General features: G+C 40.7%; 4 non-coding genes across 4 annotated transcripts; 2 read left to right on the top strand and 2 right to left on the bottom strand.

The window, feature by feature from the left end:
- The first annotated feature begins 2,956 nt into the window (after window positions 1-2,956).
- trnay-gua (transfer RNA tyrosine (anticodon GUA)) lies at window positions 2,957-3,044 on the top strand. Its single transcript is given in 2 exon segments — window positions 2,957-2,993; window positions 3,009-3,044. It is a non-coding gene; the product is annotated as a tRNA-Tyr (tRNA).
- Window positions 3,045-3,131: 87 nt separating this feature from the next.
- trnae-cuc (transfer RNA glutamic acid (anticodon CUC)) lies at window positions 3,132-3,203 on the bottom strand. The gene has a single exon. It is a non-coding gene; the product is annotated as a tRNA-Glu (tRNA).
- A 2,110-nt stretch (window positions 3,204-5,313) lies between these two features.
- Window positions 5,314-5,401, top strand: trnay-aua (transfer RNA tyrosine (anticodon AUA)). The gene is given in 2 exon segments: window positions 5,314-5,350; window positions 5,366-5,401. It is a non-coding gene; the product is annotated as a tRNA-Tyr (tRNA).
- An 87-nt stretch (window positions 5,402-5,488) lies between these two features.
- On the bottom strand, window positions 5,489-5,560 carry trnae-cuc (transfer RNA glutamic acid (anticodon CUC)). The gene has a single exon. It is a non-coding gene; the product is annotated as a tRNA-Glu (tRNA).
- Window positions 5,561-6,000: the final 440 nt, after the last annotated feature.

Raw genomic sequence — 6,000 nt, 5'->3', positions numbered from 1 at the left:
AGGTCTAGCTAGACGTCACTAGCTTCTTCAGTGACATTTAGCTAGCTAGTTAGCAGTTCAGTTGCTTTTCTTTTTTCTTTTTTTTTTTTGCCTGAGTTTGCAAAACTTCTTTGATGCTCTTGTTTCCCACGAAAAACAAGTCTGGGACACAATGTGGTAAGAAAAATGCATATATTTATGGTTGTTTGTTTGAAAAACAATTGGTTAGACTTGTGTGAGTTTCATTCTGATTGGATGACACGTTTTTATAATCGTTTTTGTTATAATAAAGGCTAACAAGGTTACAAGGGTTTGAAACTGAGCTTTTCACCAGCCTGAAGATCTGAAGATAAATGGCTGTTTCTAACAGAGCATTTTCTTTATTTTTCCTTGCTTTTTTTCCTGACAGTAAACTAATTTCATAATAACGGACAACAGAATAGAGCTCTGACCATTAATACACCATCTTTATTTATTTAATTTTTTTTATCAAGCTATTGTAAACCATGGAACTGAGACCTTCATTGTTTGTTTTATCATAAAGTGGATTTTTAGGTTAAACAAGCTTGTGCAAGATGAATTTTCCATCGTGGGAAAAAGCTTTGACTTACAGTGACTCATATGAAAGTGTGTTAAATGGACTGTAGAGGGCGGTACACGTGCAGAAACTGGAGAACATGAATGAGGTTGGAAAGTGAATTCACTCTGGGGGTGAATGAGTGTTTGGGTGGGTTGGGACACACACAGCTCCGTATGACGACTGGAAGATCTCTCAAAGGGGCGGAACCTTGTAACCAACTGCCAATCACTGAAGATAACTCGCTAGTCTAGTGTTTCGTGCAGAAACTCGAGAACATGAATGCTCTGGGGGTGAATGAGTGTTTGGGTGGGTTGGGACACACACAGCTCCGTATGACGACTGGAAGATCTCTCAAAGGGGCGGAACCTTGTAACCAACTGCCAATCACTGAAGCTCTCAATGAACATGACTGACATCTCAAACTTGAACTATCAGCACCGCTCATTTTGTTTATTTATAGGTCTAGCTAGACGTCACTAGCTTCTTCAGTGAAATTTAGCTAGCTAGTTAGCAGTTCAGTTGCTTTTCTTTTCTTTTTTTTTTTTTGCCTGACTTTGCAAAACTTCTTTGATGCTCTTGTTTCCCACGAAAAACAAGTCTGGGACACAATGTGGTTAAGAAAAATGATATATTTATGGTTGTTTGTTTGAAAAACAATTGGTTAGACTTGTGAGTTTCATTCTGATTGGATGACACGTTTTTATAATCGTTTTTGTTTATAATAAAGGCTAACAAGGTTACAAGGGTTTGAAACTGAGCTTTTCACCAGCCTGAAGATCTGAAGATAAATGGCTGTTTCTAACAGAGCATTTTCTTTATTTTTCCTTGCTTTTTTTCCTGACAGTAAACTAATTTCATAATAACGGACAACAGAATAGAGCTCTGACCATTAATACACCATCTTTATTTATTTAATTTTTTTTATCAAGCTATTGTAAACCATGGAACTGAGACCTTCATTGTTTGTTTTATCATAAAGTGGATTTTTAGGTTAAACAAGCTTGTGCAAGATGAATTTTCCATCGTGGGAAAAAGCTTTGACTTACAGTGACTCATATGAAAGTGTGTTAAATGGACTGTAGAGGGCGGTACACGTGCAGAAACTGGAGAACATGAATGAGGTTGGAAAGTGAATTCACTCTGGGGGTGAATGAGTGTTTGGGTGGGTTGGGACACACACAGCTCCGTATGACGACTGGAAGATCTCTCAAAGGGGCGGAACCTTGTAACCAACTGCCAATCACTGAAGATAACTCGCTAGTCTAGTGTTTCGTGCAGAAACTCGAGAACATGAATGCTCTGGGGGTGAATGAGTGTTTGGGTGGGTTGGGACACACACAGCTCCGTATGACGACTGGAAGATCTCTCAAAGGGGCGGAACCTTGTAACCAACTGCCAATCACTGAAGCTCTCAATGAACATGGACTGACATCTCAAACTTGAACCTATCAGCACCGCTCATTTTGTTTATTTATAGGTCTAGCTAGACGTCACTAACTTCTTCAGTGAAATTTAGCTAGCTAGTTAGCAGTTCAGTTGCTTTTCTTTTTCTTTTTTTTTTTTTTGCCTGACTTTGCAAAACTTCTTTGATGCTCTTGTTTCCCACGAAAAACAAGTCTGGGACACAATGTGGTAAGAAAAATGGATATATTTATGGTTGTTTGTTTGAAAAACAATTGGTTAGACTTGTGAGTTTCATTCTGATTGGATGACACGTTTTTATAATCGTTTTTGTTATAATTAAAGGGCTAACAAGGTTACAAGGGTTTGAAACTGAGCTTTTCACCAGCCTGAAGATCTGAAGATAAATGGCTGTTTCTAACAGAGCATTTTCTTTATTTTTCCTTGCTTTTTTTCCTGACAGTAAACTAATTTCATAATAACGGACAACAGAATAGAGCTCTGACCATTAATACACCATCTTTATTTATTTAATTTTTTTTATCAAGCTATTGTAAACCATGGAACTGAGACCTTCATTGTTTGTTTTATCATAAAGTGGATTTTTAGGTTAAACAAGCTTGTGCAAGATGAATTTTCCATCGTGGGAAAAAGCTTTGACTTACAGTGACTCATATGAAAGTGTGTTAAATGGACTGTAGAGGGCGGTACACGTGCAGAAACTGGAGAACATGAATGAGGTTGGAAAGTGAATTCACTCTGGGGGTGAATGAGTGTTTGGGTGGGTTGGGACACACACAGCTCCGTATGACGACTGGGGGATCTCTCAAAGGGGCGGAACCTTGTAACCAACTGCCAATCACTGAAGATAACTCGCTAGTCTAGTGTTTCCTTAAATCACTTTTTTTTTTTTGCCACGTTGTTTGTAAAGGGCAGTATTGAAGAAAGAATTGTTAGGGTTTGCTAGCTGACTTAGCAAAGGGGTGCTTTTGCCTACCTTCGATAGCTCAGTTGGTAGAGCGGAGGACTGTAGGTACTTAAAATGGTTATCCTTAGGTCGCTGGTTCAAATCCGGCTCGAAGGACGGCTTTTACGTTGTTAGGACGTGACATGAGGGGAATTTTGCGTTTTCCCCGCCTGTTAGTTGGACAAGCAGGGGGAAAAAACTCATTTCCCTGACCGGGAATCGAACCCGGGCCGCGGCGGTGAGAGCGCCGAATCCTAGCCACTAGACCACCAGGGAGTCGCAGCAAACAGCCGCTCCTCTAGTGGCTGGGCACAGCACCTCCGAGGCCCTCTAGTGGCTGACCGCAGTACCTCCGAGGCTTTTCATACATCACTTGGAGTCCCGCCTGGAAGCTGAAGAGGCGAACACGTGCAGAAACTCGAGAACATGAATGCTCTGGGGGTGAATGAGTGTTTGGGTGGGTTGGGACACACACAGCTCCATATGATGACTGGGAGATCTCTCAAAGGGGCGGAACCTTGTAACCAACTGCCAATCACTGAAGCTCTTAATGAACATGACTGACATCTCAAACTTGAACCTATCAGCACCGCTCATTTTGTTTATTTATAGGTCTAGCTAGACGTCACTAGCTTCTTCAGTGACATTTAGCTAGCTAGTTAGCAGTTCAGTTGCTTTTCTTTTTTTTTTTTTTTGCCTGAGTTTGCAAAACTTCTTTGATGCTCTTGTTTCCCACGAAAAACAAGTCTGGGACACAATGTGGTAAGAAAAATTGGATATATTTATGGTTGTTTGTTTGAAAAACAATTGGTTAGACTTGTGAGTTTCATTCTGATTGGATGACACGTTTTTATAATCGTTTTTTTTATAATAAAGGCTAACAAGGTTACAAGGGTTTGAAACTGAGCTTTTCACCAGCCTGAAGATCTGAAGATAAATGGCTGTTTCTAACAGAGCATTTTCTTTATTTTTCCTTGCTTTTTTTCCTGACAGTAAACTAATTTCATAATAACGGACAACAGAATAGAGCTCTGACCATTAATACACCATCTTTATTTATTTAATTTTTTTTATCAAGCTATTGTAAACCATGGAACTGAGACCTTCATTGTTTGTTTTATCATAAAGTGGATTTTTAGGTTAAACAAGCTTGTGCAAGATGAATTTTCCATCGTGGGAAAAAGCTTTGACTTACAGTGACTCATATGAAAGTGTGTTAAATGGACTGTAGAGGGCGGTACACGTGCAGAAACTGGAGAACATGAATGAGGGTGGAAAGTGAATTCACTCTGGGGGTGAATGAGTGTTTGGGTGGGTTGGGACACACACAGCTCCGTATGACGACTGGGAGATCTCTCAAAGGGGCGGAACCTTGTAACCAACTGCCAATCACTGAAGCTCTTAATGAACATGACTGACATCTCAAACTTGAACCTATCAGCACCGCTCATTTTGTTTATTTATAGGTCTAGCTAGACGTCACTAGCTTCTTCAGTGACATTTAGCTAGCTAGTTAGCAGTTCAGTTGCTTTTCTTTTTCTTTTTTTTTTTTTGCCTGAATTTGCAAAACTTCTTTGATGCTCTTGTTTCCCACGAAAAACAAGTCTGGGACACAATGTGGTAAGAAAAATGCATATATTTATGGTTGTTTGTTTGAAAAACAATTGGTTAGACTTGTGTGAGTTTCATTCTGATTGGATGACACGTTTTTATAATCATTTTTGTTAAAATAAAGGCTAACAAGGTTACAAGGGTTTGAAACTGAGCTTTTCACCAGCCTGAAGATCTGAAGATAAATGGCTGTTTCTAACAGAGCATTTTCTTTATTTTTCCTTGCTTTTTTTCCTGACAGTAAACTAATTTCATAATAACGGACAACAGAATAGAGCTCTGACCATTAATACACCATCTTTATTTATTTAATTTTTTTTATCAAGCTATTGTAAACCATGGAACTGAGACCTTCATTGTTTGTTTTATCATAAAGTGGATTTTTAGGTTAAACAAGCTTGTGCAAGATGAATTTTCCATCGTGGGAAAAAGCTTTGACTTACAGTGACTCATATGAAAGTGTGTTAAATGGACTGTAGAGGGCGGTACACGTGCAGAAACTGGAGAACATGAATGAGGTTGGAAAGTGAATTCACTCTGGGGGTGAATGAGTGTTTGGGTGGGTTGGGACACACACAGCTCCGTATGACGACTGGGAGATCTCTCAAAGGGGCGGAACCTTGTAACCAACTGCCAATCACTGAAGATAACTCGCTAGTCTAGTGTTTCCTTAAATCACTTTTTTTTTTTTTGCCACGTTGTTTGTAAAGGGCAGTATTGAAGAAAGAATTGTTAGGGTTTGCTAGCTGACTTAGCAAAGCGGTGCTTTTGCCTACCTTCGATAGCTCAGTTGGTAGAGCGGAGGACTATAGGTACTTAAAATGGTTATCCTTAGGTCGCTGGTTCAAATCCGGCTCGAAGGACGGCTTTTACGTTGTTAGGACGTGACATGAGGGGAATTTTGCGTTTTCCCCGCCTGTTAGTTGGACAAGCAGGGGGAAAAAACTCATTTCCCTGACCGGGAATCGAACCCGGGCCGCGGCGGTGAGAGCGCCGAATCCTAGCCACTAGACCACCAGGGAGTCGCAGCGAACAGCCGCTCCCCTAGTGGCTGGGCGCAGCACCTCCGAGGCCCTCTAGTGGCTGGCCGCAGTACTTCCGAGGCTTTTCGTACATCACTTGGAGTCCCGCCTGGAAGCTGAAGAGGGCGAACACGTGCAGAAACTCGAGAACATGAATGCTCTGGGGGTAAATGAGTGTTTGGGTGGGTTGGGACACACACAGCTCCATATGATGACTGGGAGATCTCTCAAAGGGGCGGAACCTTGTAACCAACTGCCAATCACTGAAGCTCTTAATGAACATGACTGACATCTCAAACTTGTACCTATCAGCACCGCTCATTTTGTTTATTTATAGGTCTAGCTAGACGTCACTAGCTTCTTCAGTGACATTTAGCTAGCTAGTTAGCAGTTCAGTTGCTTTTCTTTTTTCTTTTTTTTTTTTTGCCTGAGTTTGCAAA

Source organism: Pangasianodon hypophthalmus, chromosome 29 (assembly GCF_027358585.1).
Source record: "Pangasianodon hypophthalmus isolate fPanHyp1 chromosome 29, fPanHyp1.pri, whole genome shotgun sequence".
NCBI lineage: Eukaryota > Metazoa > Chordata > Actinopteri > Siluriformes > Pangasiidae > Pangasianodon > Pangasianodon hypophthalmus.
Note: the sequence above shows the minus strand (reverse complement) of the source record. Positions and strands in the feature narration are given on the sequence as shown.